General features: G+C 44.0%; 1 protein-coding gene and 2 long non-coding RNA genes across 8 annotated transcripts in view; 2 read left to right on the top strand and 1 right to left on the bottom strand.

The window, feature by feature from the left end:
- The first annotated feature begins 17 nt into the window (after positions 1-17).
- Positions 18-8,294, top strand: LOC149331458 (uncharacterized). 4 transcript variants are annotated; one of them, XR_016285058.1, is made up of 4 exons: positions 18-592; positions 2,394-2,720; positions 4,544-4,629; positions 4,706-8,294. It is a non-coding gene; the product is annotated as an uncharacterized LOC149331458 (long non-coding RNA). The 4 variants fall into 4 exon arrangements; XR_016285057.1 differs by having other exon boundaries at positions 33-592; positions 4,544-7,997; positions 8,080-8,294; XR_016285056.1 differs by having other exon boundaries at positions 22-592; positions 4,544-8,294.
- On the bottom strand, positions 4,619-17,616 carry LOC149331457 (uncharacterized). Its single transcript, XR_016285060.1, has 2 exons — positions 17,307-17,616; positions 4,619-12,122 (listed from the first exon to the last, which is right to left on the bottom strand). It is a non-coding gene; the product is annotated as an uncharacterized LOC149331457 (long non-coding RNA).
- Positions 17,617-17,701: 85 nt separating this feature from the next.
- Positions 17,702-20,801, top strand: part of LOC149331456 (dyslexia-associated protein KIAA0319-like protein) — a 35,244-nt gene continuing 32,144 nt past the window's right edge. Inside the window, exons 1-3 of one of the 3 annotated variants that reach the window (XM_089556605.1) lie at positions 17,702-18,194; positions 19,038-19,098; positions 20,730-20,790. The gene's annotated coding sequence lies outside the window, so the exon portion shown is untranslated. Of the gene's footprint in view, positions 20,791-20,801 lie in introns of all 3 variants that reach the window. The other 2 variants (XM_089556604.1, XM_089556603.1) reach the window with 2 other exon arrangements.

The following is a 20,801-nucleotide window of genomic DNA, read 5'->3' as shown; positions in this document are numbered from 1 at the left end:
TCGGAGGGCGTATTCAGAGGAAGGTGATCCTCGTTGCGATTGGCCAACCGAGAACAGACGTCACTGCTCTACTCTACGTCACTCTGTGGGGACTTTTGGGGAACACTGCGCTTCAACCGACAGGGAAAATCTCAACTCTTCTTGAAAATCCTTGCTCAATATCCCAAGGTATCCCAAGGTGCATTTCTTGCTCGCTTGTTTTTTTTTATTTTTTTTTGCCTTGAGCATGGAGACGGACACGTGCGATGGCCTTGCTTCAGCGGTTTGCGACAAGGCGTTCTTCAATACTAGTAATTTAAAAACACCCATCAAGGATATTCATGGGGAAGGACGCGGTTGTTGCTGCGACGCGTCTTTTCTTTTTCTCTTTCCTCTGATCTCTCCTCTATCTGCACGCGGCAGCGGTGGTGGCTCGGCACCAGCCAGTAGGCAGGCCCATGCATCCTTCTCCCAGTCACAACAACAACATGTAGTAAGGCACGGCCGTTCTTGTGCGACTTACGTCCGAAGCATTTTGTCGCCCTTCGTGACCTGCGACGGCACCACGACTTCGAGGAAGAGGTGGAGAATCTAGTCTTCGACTCTAATAAAGGTAAGAAACGAAGTCTGCATGCACGCACGCTGTGATTAAAGCAATAAAGGGCCAAAGCGGGATGCAGTCGCGCGCTTAGATTACCGATTGAAAAGTTGCAGTTTATTGACTTTTCGAGTGCGCGCATTTTAAGTTTGTAAACACAAAGCGCGTTCTTTTTTTTTATTTACGGGCTTACACTCACCCGGGGAAACTTGCACGTGGTTTTGTGCACAAAAACTTAGCGATGACATGCACGTTTTTTAAAGGAACCATGAAGATTTCAATGGGCTTAGTCTAGTGCAACAGATCTGCAGAGGTAGCCTTTGCGGGCATTCGAGTGAAATGTGAAACGTAACGTAGTACTATAACCTTTGAAAGCCATGACTTGTCATAGTCATTTTGCACTTATTTGTAATGTAAGGTGTATAGTTTGTACAAAGTTTAGGTAGTCATAGTTTTGACTCCTAATCATTCTGAAGTGTAGCATGACTCAGCACTTTACTAGTAACATAAGGTGTGCAGTTTGTACAAAGTTGCGTAGTCATGCCTTGCACTCATGACTCGTCATTCTGCAACATAGCATGACTGTGCACTTTAATGCTTTGGCATTCTCGCTGGTAAGCAGTCTTATGTGTGTCTGCAGAATTTTTTTTTGGTGTCCTGACAAGCTGTGACAAGCTTGCTTGTCACTTGACAAGCAAGTGACAAGCAGTGCACTCTCTTTCATATTTAAAGTGGCCACTGTAGGAAAAAAACTGGTCCTTGCAGCAGACTCGCTGCTACAGGCCTTGCTTATGCTTTGTTGCAGGCACCTGCAATGTCTCGACAGGACACACAACATTGTCGCGGCATGCACTGGCTTAGCAGCGCTGAAGCCATGGCAATCGCAACACGCAGAAGTGTATAGGAAGAATGCCCAGCATTGTTCTGCCTTTAGAAGTCAACAGCGCTGACCTGAATATGTGGTCAAAGGACAGGGCCATGTAAAAGGTTGCTGTGCAGGAATGAGTTTTTGCAGGGTGTAGTAAAATTGAAATACTTCCATGTTACAGTCCGTGTAATAACTTAACCTGAACTTAATAATTTTCTCCAAAAATTGTTCCCCATGCGCTATAGCAGGAAAAAACAGTAAGCGAATGACTGATAAATTTTTAACAATAAAAAAGCTGGGAAATGCAGTTCTGCACTGCAGGCAAAAGGCTAAAAATTTGAAGCTAAATCTGTGATTGTCATGCGCACTTGGCAGAGGCAGAGCGCCAGTAGTAGTGCGAGAGTACTGCATATGTGCCCACTCCATAGCACATGCATTTTTCATTAGTGTATGTAAAAAGTACAAACTTTAATTTGGCCTTGCTTTTCAAAAAATGAAAGTAGTGTGATACACAAAAAATTGACAGAGAAGTTTTGCCAAAATTTTATAAACGTGCAAAAGCAGAATTTCATGAACATTGCCTTGTCTTGTTACTTTACTGTTGACTTTCTAAGGATGCCTTATGCCGTTATTCATGTGCTATCATTGTGTACACGTTTTTATCAAAATGGAGCCCACCTTTGTTCACGCCTCAATTTTAAAAAATTTTTTTTTAGTCATGAGTGGTCATGGACTTAACATCATATGTTGGCATCGTGTCATAACTATGTTGCAATGCTGCTGTGAGGCTGTGGTTGCTATGTCGCCGTTGCTATGCTCTTGGCACAAACCCACATACACATCGCAGGATCTTGCTCGGGGTTTACCGTTCGGAATTGTGCTTTCACACTAATAATTAACTAATACTATGTGGAGTGCTTAGTTATGTTTACAATCTTTCTGTTTCAGGATTTTGCGCCTGGAAAGACGGAGAAGAAAGCAAAACTTGCTGCCATTTTATAGCTTCTACAGGAAAGAAGGAATGTGCACCAAGGGTTTTTAAACGCTACCTGCACTGCCACCGTTCCGGCTCGTACGAAGAGCTTCCTATAGAACAGCGCCAAAGGCAGGAAAAGTGGCAAGGAAGCTGCAAAATCAGCAAACACTGCTTTGCTACTCTAGAGGTCATGGAGAAAGAGGGCAAGGTATATGTAGTGTTTCAAAAGAAACACTACGGACACTTCAATGAGGCCTGCCACCAAAGGCTATCCCAGGATGATGCCAGAGGGCTTGCAGGTTAGCCACTCCTCTTGTACAAAGCATTTGTGCATGCTGTGTTGACTGTACCGGAATGTGAAAACATTTAGAAGCTACACTCCACCAACCTTTCATAAATGGGAGACGAAAGTGCAATAGAAATGTATTTTAGGGGGAAGATATTGCTCATTAACTCGAGTGATCATTTCAATGATTTTTATTCTTCTGCGATGCATCTATGGCACAAAAGAGGTGGGACAACACGAAAATGCCTATTGTAAAGTGGGAGAAGGCATGTCCCACAAAACGAGGGGGCGGAAGAAGTTATAGTAAGGCACAGCTTAAGAACCCAGTGGCCAATGCCCCTCAAAGGAAGCCTGCCATCCAATGGCGTCGACCGATTCTCATGATGTCATGGTTAATCCTAGGGGGTAGCACTGCAGGAGGGTGGCAGATGAAAGGGGATTAGTTATGGCTTTAATTGGGTTAACTGATGAAAATCAGCTGACGCCATTGACTGGGGGGGTCTTCTTTAAGGGCCATCTGCCACTTCGTTCTCGAGTTGTATCTGACTGTAGTGCAATTCACTTGAGCCTACTTGGTCGCATCGAAGGGTGAAAAACAATTGATCCACGGCACATTGCATGCACAGCACAGTCTGTACGAACTTCATGCCGTTTAGTTTAGAGATGCTTTGTGGAAGGGGTCCAGTCTTTCGAACTGAACATAATTAGGAATGTCGTCTAGCACTGAACTACTCCAATGTCTGTTCTTTTGTTTTTCTGCTGGTTTCATTGACTATCCTAGGTCTGTCGCTCAATCGGCTGACGTTGAACTTTATCCGTAAGAAGTCGGCTTGAGCTCTATGAAACGTGTCTTGAATGACTGACAGTTGCACTCGATGCTAGCCTCTTTTTTTGGCTGCCTGTCAAAAGCGTAGGCATTTTGTTGCTGATCAAAGCAACGCCACCAGTCTAATGGTTGTATAAGGGCCATGTTTTTTCTCATAAGACAGATCGTCTGCAGTGAACTTTCATTAATTAGAATTATTTGGCTGTTTTGGCACTTCATCAGTAACGCTCGCAGGAACGGCTGTGGTTTGAGTGTTCAGCTACTAAGCTGGAGTACCCGGGTTAGAACCCGGTTGCGGCAGCTGAGTTTCGATGGAGGCAAGAGGTGCCCACGTGCTGTGCAGTGCCCAAAGATCCCCAGGCGGTCGAAATTATTACGGAGCCCTCCACTACAGCACCTTTCTCTCTTGCTTCTTTCACTCCTTTCCTTCATGGCATGGTTGAGGCAGTTACTGCACCATTTCCTTTCCTCAAAAACCACTAACATAAAACACAAGCCTGCACAAGAGTTGAAATCGCAAAAAAAAAAAATGAACAAGCAGCATTTATATTTCAGTTTATGTATGACTGGCATGCCCTCCAATTGTCTCTGACTTAGCAGCAGTCATTCAGGTGTTGAAACTGAAACAGCATGAGAAAAATATTCACTTAGAAATTATTCACCTGGCGTAAGTGAATTCTACATTGTGACTCGTGCACACTATTGTCTTTTGCACAAGTCCAAAGAAACAAAGTTCGCGTTCAAAAATTTGGTGTCTCTACTCCTTTAAAGGTTGCTGTCAGGCGAATCGGTGCATTTTTTGAATATGCAGAATGAAATGGGACAGGATGAGAAGCACATGTCCTTACTCTTTTCTTGTCCACATTTTCAGTGCTGTTATATTCTGCATTTATAACACGCTGTATATAACTTCCCTGTTTTGCATTGCAGTATGCAAGTTTAAACACTCAAGCTCATAAAAATAAAGTCCATCTGGCTTTGAAACAACCATTTTGTTGTGTGCTTTGCAGTGCCACAAAAGTGAAATGAAAGTAAGATGAACTGTGTGTCACCTGTGAAAAGGAACAAAGTGGAAGACGAAGGAATCCGACCAGAAGTATTTGTCACTTTATTACATGGCTGTAGGCAGATGAACCAGAGATGTTAACAGTTTTTTTCTGTACCATTTTCAGGCCGGTTAGCAGAAGGAATGCCAGAAAAAACCATTGTGCACAAACATCCGAGCAGGTACAAGTGGATCAAGCCCACGGATGCAACTTGTGACCACTAAGGACCTTCGTAACATTGCAGATAAGTTTAGGATTGGAAAAACAGAGCAGAGAGATCCAGACGATTTTAAGAGTGTTGAATTATGGGTCGAAGAAATGAGGGCAAAAAATGAGTCGTCGCCACTGTTGTATTACAGGAAGAAGGGTGACCCCAACAGTCATGATGGTGACTTTGAGCTAGCATTAATGACGTTCCCACAACGAGAGCTCCTTTATGAATTGGGGGCAGCGAAACTGTGCACTGACTCCACCCATGGCATAAATAAGTACTAACTCCAACTGACAACCCTGCTCACAATTTCTCAAGATGCCTTTGGTATCCCGTGTGCCTACTTGATTTCAAAAAGGGTGAACACGGGCACTGTGGTGAGGTTTTGCGAGGCCATCAAAGAAAAAAAACACAATACAGTGTCAGGCATTTATGTCTGATGATGCCCCTGTTTATGGCAGTGCATGGGAGCAGGTGATGGGTCCCTTGAGGAGTCGACTGCTTTGCAGCTGGCAGGTGCTACACAACTGGAGCACGCACCTGAATACAGTCGCAAACAAGGACTGCAGGAGTACAACAAGGGACATGCTGCACACTCTGATGAAGTGGACAGATGAGACTGACTCTCAACAGTTGCTCCCTGCACTTCTTGGTATCCACTCCAAAGAGCATCAGCTTAATTGCCTTTGGCTTTGTCAGAAATTTTGAGAAAACATACGCAAAGAGGGCATGTCAGTGGGCTTACTGCTATCGGCAGTACATTGGATTAACAACAAATAATCACTTGGAGTCAATGCACAAGGCACTGAAGTACTCTCACTTTGGTGGCAAGGTAAATGGGTGATTGGATACATTAATCAAAGTACTCTTCAATTTCACATCCGAAAAACTTTACAACAGGTGTCAAAGGAGGAGCAGACCACCGCAAATCTGCCCTATTTAGGAAGCATAAAGTGGGGATTGAGCTTTCTAAGTCCAGTACTGAGAGAGTGGGAGATGGCCAGTGGCATGTAAAGTCACAAAGTTTGGTGAACTTCAAGCACACAGTGGAAAGAACTAGCAAATCGTGCAGTGGCTGTGAGATTCATTGTGAGCAGTGCGAGGCTTGCCACAACGTGTACACAAGTACGTGTTGACCATGCAACGCATGTGCACATGTGCAAGCACATGCATGCTGTTGCTATAATGGAGCTACACTCGTGCCAGATGCAGAGCAGCCAGAAAGTAGCATTTGACTGTGCTGGCATTTGTAGGCCCTGCCAGCTGAAGATGGCAGATTTCAGGTGAGGGATTAGGATTATGTTATGAGCTAGTTGGCGGGCTATTCTGACAAAGTGCTTTAGCATAGCAAGCTCAAGACACAGCAGGGAAGAGGAGTGTCATTTGCTAATTTTCTTGAAGCCCACATGGTCATGAGAAAGGTGCGCCATCATATCCCATATCAAGCAGCACCATTGAGGGTGCACTACAGGCCTCTGGTATTTCTTTTCTAGTCATTCCTTTTTCCCGAAACTTTCCTCCTAGGAATGGAGAACTCATCCCGCCACGGCGCCTCAGTGGCTCTGGCGTTCTTAGACTGCTTACACGAAGGCTGTGGGTTTGATCCAGCCATAGCGGCCACATTTCAGTGGAGGCAAAATACAAAGATGGCCATGTGCTGTGCAAAGTCAGCGTGCATTAAAGGCCCCCAGGTGGTGTAAATTAATCCAGAGACCTCCATTATGGTGTCCCTCATAGCCCATGTGCCGCTCCCGAATGTTAAACCCGACAATTAAGAAATTGAGATATTTCAGGCCCCTCATTCCCTACTCAGAATCTGCTTGTGTGAGTACGCCCTCTCTGGCACTGCTCAACAGAGAACTTCTGACAATTGGCAAACATTTTTCATCTTTGGGAAATTAGTGCACTCATTTTCTTGTTCATACCTGCCTTGCATTCACTATAATTTTATTTCTTCGTCATCCCTGCTTGATTTCATTTTGTCTGCATGTGATGCACTCATAGAGGCATGCGCTCTTCAATAAAATTAGTATGAAGTGTCGCTCCATGCTGCATTCCTCTTTGTTGCGTCGTGCTGTCACAGTGCACCGCCCTTTTAGGACATCTTGAGAAAAACAGCGCTTGCAGACAAAGGATCAGAACAAGAAGGACACAAAAAAAAAAACAGCGCAGTTGTGTGTCCTTCTCGTTTCCTTTGTCTGCAAGTGCTGTTTTTCTCAAGATGTACCCCAACCAACTCGCCCAGCAACACACCTTGCCTTTTAGGACAGTTGACAATATGTGGTTCTACAGTTCTGCAATGCATATGAGAAAAAGTATTCTTGACAAAAGGCTAAGCCGTAGCTGTCATCTTGCACACTGAAAGCTGCAGCGCAAAACTACTGTTCATCTTATTTTGCAAAGAGAATACTGCTGCAACAGAAAAACAGTATTACTCATTTTTCAGAACATTGCTGGTGCAATTTGTGACACGAACTTATATTGCCATGGTAGAAACAGCCGTGAATAGCCTTCCCTCACATGATAAAGCACTTCATAAATGAACTTGCTTGGCTCTTACACAGTGTCTCTCCACCAGCCTTCCAAGCAATGAGCCTTCTGTTGTGTGATGGGAACACTGTGCCAACTTTGTTGCCTAGAAATTCTAAAATGCCCCTATTTGTCGAGAAGGCAGCTTAGATGAAACATATAGTGCCCAGTTAATGTCATTTCCTTTTTACTCATTAATGAAAAATGCTTCAAAGCCCAACTGCAACGAAATTATAATTTGGCTAGAATGCCTGTTAATGTGCTGGGTGTGTCATAAAACTAATCGTAACAAAGTTTCATGCTTCTGAGAAAACTGACACTGTTGCTACAAGTGTTTAAAAAGCTGTGTAGACAACGTGGCATGTCCATATAGGCAGATACGGATACCCGAGTGCCATACGGCCTCATGTCTGGCCCATTGGGAATGAACAGATTAAGGACAGTGTAGAGTGAAAGGCTAGGGGCTAAAATGTGGCTTGGCAGTCATGGGTATGGTGCTGCGCCAAAGTTGTTAGGAATTTGTTTCAATCCTGCAGATGCTGATTTCTGTTTCCATTCCAGGTTTTTGTACACCATATTTACTTAAATAATGGATGCATTTGCATAATAAATGCTTTCCCTACATCAATCATCAAAATCTGGGGAAAGTTCAACTGACTACACCATGTTTTACACCATGTAATAAATGCACCAAACTTACCATTCTAATTTTTTCCCACAAGAAACTGCATCCATGATGCAAGTAACTGCGGTATTACAGGTTACAGAATGAAGCACTGTCAGCTGTATTATGTGGCCGCAAGACTGCCTGGCGCCATGTGAAGAGGAATGCTCCCAAGGCTCATCACATCACATTTACTCCAGTATCCACATATGGCACCCGTTTCATCCTGCACGTCACATTCACCTCGGGCTGGTGATAGCCTGCCAGCTAGATTAAGAATGTCACAAATAAAATGTCTACCTAACTGAAAACTGCGGTTGTATATATCGGAGATTTTTATTGACTTGTGGCAGTCTACCTGGACAGGTTATGGTAATGCAAGGCAGCCCATTATGCACAGCATATGAGTGCATAGGCGCCACAACTTCGCATCTTTTCCAAGGGTTCATGTTTTGCACTATTGGGTGTGACCCGACCCATCTTTCCACAATCCTCGCGTAGTTAATAATAAAGTGCTCCTAATCCTTTTTTGACAGTCAAAATGTATTTTCCTAGGCATATTGGCAATCTGCAATTTGTATTTCTCCACAGATTTGGTACTTCTGAGAAGTTGGACGGTCATTTTATAAATGATATATTTTTAATAAGCTAGCAGATACTATTCTTGATTTAAACATTTGCAGGCATATATACGCTGCCATTGTTTGCCTTGATAAATACTGTGTCCATTGTGTAATCATAGTACAAACACGTTAATTGATTCTAAAGGATGTTAATGCTGCTTAATTACGCTGTACAAGCCCAGCTGTGGCTTTGGAAAGCTGCCCTTCCTTGGACTCTGACATTAAATACAACTTGTACTTGGGAAAGACTAATCTTACTGTGAGTGTAACGACAAAATTAAACAAATTCCATTAGACGCTGGTATGACCCCGCCTGCGGCAGTTGTATTCCGATGGTGACACACTACAGGCCCAGATGCTGTGCGATGTCGGAGCACGTTAAGGGCCACTGTTGGTCGAAATTACTGGATCCCTCCACTGTGGCGCCCCTCATAGCCCGAGTCGCTTTGGGACGTTAAACCCCATAAGCCAAAGTTAGCATTATGTTCCTGCCGGACCAAGCAGCCGCTGACAGGGTCAGACTGTACGAATGGGTACCATCAATCACTACGTGACACCCCCACTCCACTCACCCGATGAAATCCCATCCATCAGTGACACATCCACTCTCTCCACCCTTCGACTCAGATTTGCAACCGCTTGCCAACCGCCCCCTCCCGCCCTCTCTTCTTCCCTCTTCCCTGCAATTTCGTGAAGGTGGATTTCACTCCCTCCACTCTGTCACCTGAGGCTTCAGACCGACGGATTATTCCAACATGGGGGGTTCTGATGCTGATGCACTAAAATGATATTTTTGAAAGACAGCTACAGTTTGTTACATGTTAAGGAAAAGAGTACTCGCTGTACCATGCAACATGCGAGATCATTCCCTGGTGTGCACACACTGCATCACAAGGAAGTATATTTGGCACCTAAATTGAAATGTGCAGTATAGCGAGCAGTTAGCACCAGGTGCTGTACACAGACATGAGCACGAAATGAAAACGCTTATTACCAGGCCCTCTCTGTGCACCCTCCCTATACATAGTGCGAAGACTGCTTTTGAAGCTAAGGTTGGTCACATTGCAAAGAAATAAAGACAGCATGAACATGAGAACCGGACACACAGCACTGACAGAAATCTCGACAGTCGGTGCTGTGTGTCTGGTTCCCGTGTCGTCCCTTTCTGTTCGGCGACCAACCTTAACTAGAACAAACAACTTGCCCGAACCTTTGCTTTTGAAGCATTGCACATTGCATGCAGTAAGTAGCACGCAGTACAATGCACAGACTGAGCCATGTGTGTTATTGTATCAGCAGTAAACCACGTGCAAAAAAAAAAAAATCAACAGCCAATAACTACAGTCGGTAAAGCAAAATTTGAGCACAGCTCTTCACATATTTTAGTTTTGCAGTATGCTGAAGTAAAGAATTCCAGAGAGCCACCTGCCCCAGCGAGAGGCAGTGATAGGTGACATTTGGCCCTGAGCACTTGGCTATCACATACTTTGTATAGACAAGTTCTGTCCCGCCTCATACGAACACCAAAACACTTTCTTGAATATCTTTTTCAATGAAGGCAAATACACTGGCTTACACAAACATCGAAATTACTTGCTATTACATCTTAATAAAGTGTTCAGTGTCACACTATTACGATGCTATATATCAATTTATGCATGCCAGCACATCATCTCTGGCTGAGAAAGATCTGACAAATCTTGCTTTTTGACAGTATGTGGGCACAGAGTCATTGATTGCAAAAACCAAATATGACTATACCAGCAGAACGAGAACTCAGAGGATTACCTTAGAACTCATGTGCTTTTGAAAACATGCAGTGAACATGGAAACAATTTTATTTTTAAGGTGCGCCGCCCAGCGTATGCACATGCGTTCAGAGCACTCTTTCTGCGCCATGAAGGACGACTCGGCCCCAAGAGCAGAAGTACACACTGCCAGTGCATTCCAGAACATTTAATTCAGATAGGTACTACATGAGACGTAAGCAACGTATCTATCGCGTTCGCACCGTGCAGCTTTATTGCTTCGCTCTGTCCCGAGCATTTTTCAGTCCACTGAGGTGGTTGCGAGCCACAGGTGGGTTAGTCTTGCGATTATTCTGCCGGCAATTGCTTCTCTCTGTGATCTAGCAGATCTACGCCACCTCGCACCCACAACAGTCGTCAACTGGTACTGTCACTATTCGGTGTCCAGATCAGTGTCTTGAAGGATCGAAGGTGGGCTGGAAACGACATGCTGCAATGTTCTCCAACCCTTGCATCACGAGAAAGTCAATGTGACTACATATCACAGCCCACGCACTGCATCGTGATGATTATAACAAGAGTTATATGCACAGATATTTTCCAGAATGAGCTGGAAACACCCAGATCAGGGACGCCAGTACTGGACGGCGCGGGCTTGCGTCCTGCTCACTCACCTTTAGGGACGCATGGGAGGTAAACACGCATTCCATAGGCGGTCTACTGGTCACAAACAAAAAAGGGGCAAATTTAAAGAACTACACACGCCACAAAGACGAGACACCGACGAATACTTCACTTGCAACAGCCGCGGACCGCGATTCGAACGTACGTAAACAACCGCCATGTTGTTTTTTTCTTCTTTGCCTTCTTTGCTAACTGACTGTAGGGGGCGCTGTAAGAGCGCTAGCATCATCATCATCGCGCGTTCCCTCAAAGAAAAGTAAATACAAATAGCCGAAACCAGCAATAAACTAGAAAAAAAAAAGCATTAGACGTTAAAAAAAAGCATTAGACGTTAAAAATTGCAACATAAATAAGAAAGTCGTTTATGCAGTTGACGAAAATCAACACACTCATTCAAAGGAAACGCCAATAAAATTGATTCATAAAAATAAAACAAAAATATAAATATGCATGTTTTCTTCTCCTTGGTTTTGACTAGAGATGTGAAGGCCTGAAAAAACACTGCAATTTTGGAAAAAAAACCGTTTTTTTTTCGTTTTTTTCAGACGAAAAAAAATGGAAAAAAACATCGTAAATTTCACAATGCAATTTTAAGGTTCTATGATTTCTTGCTTTCAGTTTAGGTTTTTGTTTTTGCTTTGAAAACCATAACAGTTTGCATCGTTGAACGATTGGAGAGCAGTCGTCATCGCCGGTGCCAGGTAGAGCTTTTAAAACGTTCGTGCTGCGAGTACGCGGGTTGGAGGCCAGGTGACACATAAGATCCAGGCTTGACTTAAAAACACTAATGCTTGAACTCACGGCTGAAGTAGAACAAAATGACTGCAAATTCTACAGCGCGACACACACGGCATAAATAGCATAGGCTGCTGTGCACGTAAGCCGTTCCAGCCAAATACAAGCCTAGCTTCTTGATTTCCAACGTAGCAGAGTACAGGACATCCGCAGGAATTTGATCCAGTACAGGGGTCTGGGGCTCAGCGAAGCACGTGGCCCCATCTACCTGGTGGCAAGGCCTTTGCACCAACCAGCCGCTAACTCCTCTGGCTTGCCCACTGCTGCAGATACCACCATCATCCGCCAGCTGCGAACGAAACTGGTCACGTTTCGGAAACGTCCATACAAGGATTCGCAACAGGCTTTCAGGAGACCGCGTTCGAAAGCTCGTGTATGTGCAGTCGAACCTAGCTGTGGACACAACTTCAATCCACGCTGCTTCGCGTAGTGCCGCATCCAGCGGCAGTGACTCTGAATTCGATATGGAGTGTCTTATAGATCAGTTTTCATGTTCCCTTTGTCGGTGCAATGGAACAAGAAGTTCGTTCCACAAATACGATATTTATATCTCCATATTCGCCTGGAGTGCAAATAATTATTTATCTTTTCGGTGCAATAGAACAAGAAGTTCGTTTCAGAATATGGCATTTATAACAGCATATTCGACTGAACTTCGGAGCATTATTATTGATCGTTGTGCTGTTGCAAATAAATCTGTTTTTAACACGTTTTTCAAAATTTCCAATTTTTCATGAAAAAAACCCTGAAAAGAATGGTTTTTTTCATGCCGTTCAAAATTTCTTGAAATTTTACATCTCTAGTTCTGACTAAAGCTAGGACGTGCGACTATTTTTTGGCAGTTTTCTATACCAGTGCGACCATAAGAAAATTAAGGCAAGAAAACTGAAAACGTAACAGGGGCACTTAAGGGTCAACATTGCATCGTCAGCAATATGCACGCTTTCTCTCTTGTTGCTCATCCCAAGCTTGAATGCATGTCAATTTGCTGTTTCAAAGCAGAATGGTCTTCTATCATTGTAGCGGATTGAACCGAACCAAATGTACTGTCATGAACAAAGCGGTCACATAACTTCACTTATGCAGCTCAAACTCACATTATTTATTATTTGAGTTTAGTTTTAATGACATGAAAGAACCACAAGTACCATTATAAAAGGTATTTTTCATCAGAGCACTTCAGATGGACTAGAAGCCTTACTCCCAACAGTGTACAATAAAGCCATTCACACAAATCATGTTGGCAGCAATGCTGAAACTGTGTGCGTCCACCTTACTTGAAACTGCAACGGATGCAAGACAGACAAAATTTTACCATTCAAAGTCATAATGTGCCGAGATATTGCTGCAATCTTGAACGTAACCACGCTTGCCATTACAATCAAAATGACTCAACAGCACATGCAAACATGAGAATTTTTTCTTCACAGACATTTTGACACTACATTTAGTTCACTATTTATGCAACTTCCGTTTATTTACACGATGGACACAAATATTCACATGCACGCCAGTCTTAGCATGAGTGCCATGCATACGTAATTATCGATATGCACCCCGTCACACATTGTGCATTTGCACATAAAAATACTCATGAAAACTTAACAAATGCTCAGCAATTACTGCAGCTTAAATGGTCAAGCACACAGAACACGTCAAAGTTATGGTATGGTATAGAATATGGGGTTTAATGTCCGAAGGCAACATGGGTTATGAGGAACGCCATAGTGCAGCGCTACGGATTAATTTTGACCACATGGGGCTCTTTATCGAGCACTGATGTCACTCAGTACACAGGCGCCTAGCATTTCGCCTCCACTGATAGGCAGCTGCCGCAACTGGGATCGAACCCGTCCTTGGGAACAGCAGCGGGAACCACTCAGCCATTGCAGCGGGGCAACGGCTGACCACATTATAAGCAACCAAAAGTCCAGGTCTCTGCTTTATGTCTTACATGTTGCCTAGGTATCGTCTACTTTTACTATATCTGCAATCTAAAAATTAACGATAGACAACTTCCCCACTCCATCTAAATTACTATAATAGTCCCATGCCCTTCTTGGTTTGCTACACGCTTAAGCTTATAATTTTTGGCTAGTTTTATCAACGTGTCATAGAAGTGTAACAGCTGCCACAGTATGAATTGTGGATTCTAAGAGAAAAAAGAACTCACAAATTTTGCACTACTTTGAACAAAAATATTCAGCCAATATACACACAACAGGCATACACCAATAACATTTCTACCGCAAAACCGTGAACCCACCGTACCGAGGGCCAGTAATAGAAAATCACTGGCCGCCGCGGTGCCTCAGAGGTTATGGTGCTTGGCTGCTGACCCGAAAGACGTGGGTTCGATCCCGGCTGTGGCGGTCGCATTTCGATGGAGACAAAATTCTATAGACCCCTACAAAAATTTTATTAGTCACCCCTTGTCGTGCTAATATGCAGGTACCAATTATTTCTGTAACGTACCTCTTATCATTTCTGTAATACCCATTACTAGGTCTTCAAGAAAATAATAAACTGAAATGTAGCAAAGAGCTGATGGTTGTCTTTTCATACAACATTCTTCACAGCAGCTCTGCTTCTGAAAGGAGCACCTCATTCTTTGTGGACTCAACTAGTTTTCTTCTATTTTAATCACCATGAGGTCAGAGTACTCCAGTAACACTCTGACTCCTGATATGCTACACTCTAGTGAGCCAGTTTCACAACTCTCATAAAAGAATGATGAACTCAAAGGTCTGCCACAAACATGTCATGGGCCACATATTTAATGGAGTAGAGAAACCAAATTTTTGGATACACATTTCTCTTTACAGTGATGCACTAGGCAATGCTGTACACAAGGATTTTAACTTTGTCAGCTAAATAATTTACAATTTAATTTTTTTTTCTCGTGTCATCTGGTTTCGGTTTTTAACAGCCGAATGACTGCTCTGAAGTCAGATACATGTTCAGGTCACATGAGGCATGCAAAAAGAGATATAATCGCTGCCTGTTCACTTTATGTGACTCCAACTCTTAGACAGGTTTGTGTACGAGTTGATGCAAATAACAATGAACAAAGCTGCAACAATACTGCTGTCTTTGTATGCCTCACATGACCTGAACACATTCCTGACATCACAGTCGTCTTTCGGTTGTTTAAGCTAAAGCAGTGCGAGAGAAAAAATGCAATTATAAATATATCGCCTCTTGTCGTCGCAATCCATGCAGCTGTACTGCGCATCATTCTAACCGAAAGAAACAACTAAAATTTTGTTGTCTCTACTCCTTTAATACCTACTGGGCCTTGACAATATAAAAATTACCTATACATATCAGCGAACTGAGCTGCCAACCTTCAAAAATGCATCCACAAGCTCTTTTCACATTGTGCTTTTAAATATGTTGCCTCATACTCGTGATATACACATGTTCTGACTGTGCACATTACAAAAACAGTAATTCAGGAACCAGCAGACCCACCCATTCAGCAGCATGGCAAGCGAAGAATGAAAATTAGAATGCAGCTAGAAAGAAAAGGCACAGAGCTTTTTCAGACCTTCTAATTTGAATACTTCAAACTTATGTGGCCAACTGTAAATGTTTCCTTACTGAAATCCCACACTCCTTTAGACGTTGTTTGCCATAAACCAGAGAAAAATTTGTCAAAATGCTTCCCTCTAAAAGGAACAACCAAATATAAGCAGACAAGCCATGTTTACATTTCATGCATTTTTAAGCTCTTCACTGTATGCAGAGAAGCATGTCACATGCATGGCGTGTTGATGTTTGGTTTATGCTGCTTCTTCACTTTATATTGAAAGGTCATGGCTACTCTTTTTTTTTTGTGTGTGTCCATTGCCCCACAGAGCTGCCATCTATGGAGCAAGCTTATTTGCATTTAAAGGTCGCTTGCCTAGTCACTGCTGACTCCACACAAAACAGATGTTCCCCTCAAAACTGGCAACGTGCAGTAAAAGCAGGCGTGCAATTAATGTGACACCTCATACACTTCGTAATGATGCAGTCGCCTACATAAGGCCAAGCCAGCATGCTATTCATGTATGCGCACAAATTATATTCACTTATACAATGCTAATGTCAAAAAGAAACCCTTCTAGCTACAAATGCCAGCACAAAGTTAACGCAGCGCATTACGGCATGCATGGCATCCAACGTCCCTGTACAACATACTTTTACTAATAAGGCTAAAACACTGCACCTGCACAAGGATCAAGGAAGATGAGACAAGACACAGCATCTTCCTTATGCAGGTCTGCTGTTTTTGCCTTATTATGTCATACCAACTTGCCTATCAGTCAATGTTTTTACTAACTGCTGCAGCAGAAAAAACAGCTGTGAAATTTGGAATGCATTCATGGCGTCTAGAAATTGAAGCTCAGAAAATGTAACACACAGAAAGTGCAAGAAACTGATCATCCGGAGTGTTTACGTTTCTCTCTGTGTTGTGTTTTACTTACCCTGCAATAACCCAACATCGTTCCCAAACAAACCCAAGGGCCGCACTGGCTACGCGGATGCTGAAAGCCTAAGTCAAGCTTCCCACTTCATCACAAACCATTACAGAAATGACAGAGCAAGCAAAACAAGTTTCGGCCTTGTCTGGCTTTATTCCAATGCTGAACGTTAAAAGAAATACACCAAGAAGCACACGTTCTACTTGATGAGTATAAAAACACTTCACCAATTAGATAAAAGAAAAGCAGCTTTCCAGATATTCAAAGGTTCGGTGGTGTGACCATACTACGACATTTGCTAAACGCCTATCAGCGAAGAAAGCGGCGTACCATAGTTAATGTGGCACGATGCGTCGTGAGCAACGCTACGGCGTCGTACAAAGCAGCTGTGGCCTACCGCGTGCTTTGCGCAACATGGGTGTCAACGCGAAGTAATCCATTACAGCTTGGCTAGTTTGTGGGTAGACACTGCAGGCATATTAAACATTAAGATGGAAGATGTGTTGTCCTTTCAATGGCTAGCGTGTACGTCCAGTCCGCCTTCCTTCCGCATTTAAATTTCTTTTTTTTAGCATAGCTTGTCGCCGGTGGGCACACATGCAGGACTCCAGGAACATAGTTTATATGTACCGCAACTGCCAAATGGCTCGCAGTATCCACCATTTTTATGCATACGAGCTCATCCTATCAGTACGTACAGGTCAGAATCAGTTACGCGCAACACAAGGAAACATAATTTTCGACACTCATCCAATGCTTCAAACCATTGCCTCCTTCTAGAGGAGGCAATGTTCAAACATGAGATACAATACCGAAAGGTGCCGAAGAGAACTGAAGTGACCTCAAATTCAGTCAAGCACCGCCTTGCAAAACGTCTCTAGGGGCTTCCGATATCATACCACGGCTGGGTCGCACTGCAAACTTCCATAATAAAGACAACACTAGGGCACTGGGGTACAAGTCCGGACGTTAGCGCGGTCAATATTACTCGCCATTGCACCAACCTTTGTTGATGACTTTCACGGCAGCACTTACTCCACACGTCAATGCACCGCGCGGTAAACAGCCATCGCAGCCATGTCAACAAACAAACCACCGTGGCGTTGGCGATGACAGCGATGGTCACCGTGGCAACCGTGGAGACGCCAGCGACCTAGGAACTATGGCTAGGGACGTTTCAAAATTTTGCGACGCCATTTTTACCTAATTTTGCAACAAAAAGTACCCAGAAATGTACCTAAACAAACGCCATTTTGGAATGACGTCATTAAAAGTCACGTGACATGAGGATCGTCTTCCTCCATTTAGCCTTACGCCTTCGTGGCCATGGAGGTAAAAGTTTTTCTTCCTCCATGTTCGTGGCGTCGTCTGCACGACAGCCTACATTACTTTGCGCCTTGACTGGCATTATACCCGGCCGCAGTAGCTTTCCGACGTTTCGTTTATTGTGTTGAGCTCTATAAAGGAAACAGAGGCTCCACGGCGGAGTTTCGAGGGGTGCAATGCTAATCGCGGTAGGAGCAGCGCAGAGAGGGTGGTCAGTTGCCGCATGAAGTGGAGTGGCCGCGGTGGCGACGCTCCGTTTGTTCCTCGAACCTTGCTTTGGAAAATGCTGCAGGTGGCGATAAAAACGCGCTTGACGGCCGCTTAGTTAATAGCGATGCACGCGATTTAATTAACGTCTTCAGACAGTATTTACATATCTTGCCACCTCATTTTGCTGTTTCAGTATTCGCTGTATTCATCTAGGCATTCGCTATAGACGTGTCACACAGCGTTTGTTGCCTTCATCATAGCCCTTGATCAAAACCGGCCATGCGATTGTTTTTTTCTTATTCACGTAAACACATACATGTATTCACGACGTGCTCGGTGGGTCACCGGCAGGAAAGGTGAGCGATTCGAGCGAGCTATGCCGTTTTTCTAAATGGAGATGTGACAAATGCTTGTGTTCAGCACAAAATGAGCAGAGAAGCCAATCGGGGAGCTTTTGAGTACGCCTAATTAGGGTTTAAGGGATTTTAATTTCGTGACGAATAGTTTTATTTTGATTATTGATACACTAATTACTTTTTTATTTCGGTTAATATAATCTTCTGCCAGGGCGTCTCCGGTACGACTCACTTTCGCTATTTTCGTAGTACGAGTCTGAACAGGTTGACTGATTGGTAAACACTAGATGGCCTTTTTTATCCAAAACAACGGACAAAATGTGGGTGATATCCCGGCATAAATGGCATGTGGCTGTTACTGGAATACCATGTATACTCAACGACCAGTGAGCAACAAAACGTTGGAAATTATTCCACATTTCGACAGTTTTATAGCCTCGCTTTCTCATTCCGTGAAACAGATAAAGCATTATCGCTAGTATGGGAGCTCGAGACATCAGGAGTGAATACGTGCATCAAGCTAACATTGTGGATTCCTGAATGTAACAATAAATCTTAGCACACTTGTTCCCTTACAACCTTGCACCGGGCAGAAATCGCTGCAAAGAAGGCTTGACGACGCAGCACGAAGGGAAATCCGATTGCCTTCTTTTTAACAATTTAAGGGACTGCCTCAAAGCTGAGAGCCGCGTAAAAGGCATTTAATACAGTTCAGAACTTGAAAATTTGCCATTGTCCGCTGATCAACAGGGACAGTACGGCTAAATGTACTGAACAGCACTTCTTCTGCTGCCTCTCGTGAACAGCTTCTACGCAATGTCTTGGCTACTTTTTCTCTTCTAGAAAACGGAAAATCTGGGACGCTCTGCCTCGCACAGTTGTCGGAGCTCACGACACTCCTCAGGTGAACGCACTTGTCCCGCAAATACAGCATTCACGCAGAGAAACACCGTGTGGCGACGCAAACAGGGCTGCTTCTCGCGCGTGCGCCACGCACCGCGCTGGCGCGGCCGCCGGCCGGAGTACCACAACTCCCAGAGTGCATCGCGGCGGCGGTGGCGTAGCGCAACTGCTTGTGAAAGCCCGATTTCACAAAGCCTACTGCGCATGCGCGCGTTTACCGGAAGTAGCCAGCCGCCATCTTGGCTGTAGTCCTTCGTGGCGTCGTCTGCACGACAGCCTACATTACTTTGCGCCTTGACTGGCATTATACCCGGCCGCAGTAGCTTTCCGACGTTTCGTTTATTGTGTTGAGCTCTATAAAGGAAACAGAGGCTCCACGGCGGAGTTTCGAGGGGTGCAATGCTAATCGCGGTAGGAGCAGCGCAGAGAGGGTGGTCAGTTGCCGCATGAAGTGGAGTGGCCGCGGTGGCGACGCTCCGTTTGTTCCTCGAACCTTGCTTTGGAAAATGCTGCAGGTGGCGATAAAAACGCGCTTGACGGCCGCTTAGTTAATAGCGATGCACGCGATTTAATTAACGTCTTCAGACAGTATTTACATATCTTGCCACCTCATTTTGCTGTTTCAGTATTCGCTGTATTCATCTAGGCATTCGCTATAGACGTGTCACACAGCGTTTGTTGCCTTCATCATAGCCCTTGATCAAAACCGGCCATGCGATTGTTTTTTTCTTATTCACGTAAACACATACATGTATTCACGACGTGCTCGGTGGGTCACCGGCAGGAAAGGTGAGCGATTCGAGCGAGCTATGCCGTTTTTCTAAATGGAGATGTGACAAATGCTTGTGTTCAGCACAAAATGAGCAGAGAAGCCAATCGGGGAGCTTTTGAGTACGCCTAATTAGGGTTTAAGGGATTTTAATTTCGTGACGAATAGTTTTATTTTGATTATTGATACACTAATTACTTTTTTATTTCGGTTAATATAATCTTCTGCCAGGGCGTCTCCGGTACGACTCACTTTCGCTATTTTCGTAGTACGAGTCTGAACAGGTTGACTGATTGGTAAACACTAGATGGCCTTTTTTATCCAAAACAACGGACAAAATGTGGGTGATATCCCGGCATAAATGGCATGTGGCTGTTACTGGAATACCATGTATACTCAACGACCAGTGAGCAACAAAACGTTGGAAATTATTCCACATTTCGACAGTTTTATAGCCTCGCTTTCTCATTCCGTGAAACAGATAAAGCATTATCGCTAGTATGGGAGCTCGAGACATCAGGAGTGAATACGTGCATCAAGCTAACATTGTGGATTCCTGAATGTAACAATAAATCTTAGCACACTTGTTCCCTTACAACCTTGCACCGGGCAGAAATCGCTGCAAAGAAGGCTTGACGACGCAGCACGAAGGGAAATCCGATTGCCTTCTTTTTAACAATTTAAGGGACTGCCTCAAAGCTGAGAGCCGCGTAATAGGCATTTAATACAGTTCAGAACTTGAAAATTTGCCATTGTCCGCTGATCAACAGGGACAGTACGGCTAAATGTACTGAACAGCACTTCTTCTGCTGCCTCTCGTGAACAGCTTCTACGCAATGTCTTGGCTACTTTTTCTCTTCTAGAAAACGGAAAATCTGGGACGCTCTGCCTCGCACAGTTGTCGGAGCTCACGACACTCCTCAGGTGAACGCACT

The sequence above is a fragment of the Amblyomma mixtum genome, chromosome 8, assembly GCF_055824585.1.
Source record: "Amblyomma mixtum isolate Tamu chromosome 8, ASM5582458v1, whole genome shotgun sequence".
In the NCBI taxonomy this organism is placed as follows: domain Eukaryota; kingdom Metazoa; phylum Arthropoda; class Arachnida; order Ixodida; family Ixodidae; genus Amblyomma; species Amblyomma mixtum.
The sequence above is the reverse complement of the archived record's forward strand: the minus strand, read 5'-3'. Positions and strand labels throughout refer to the sequence as shown.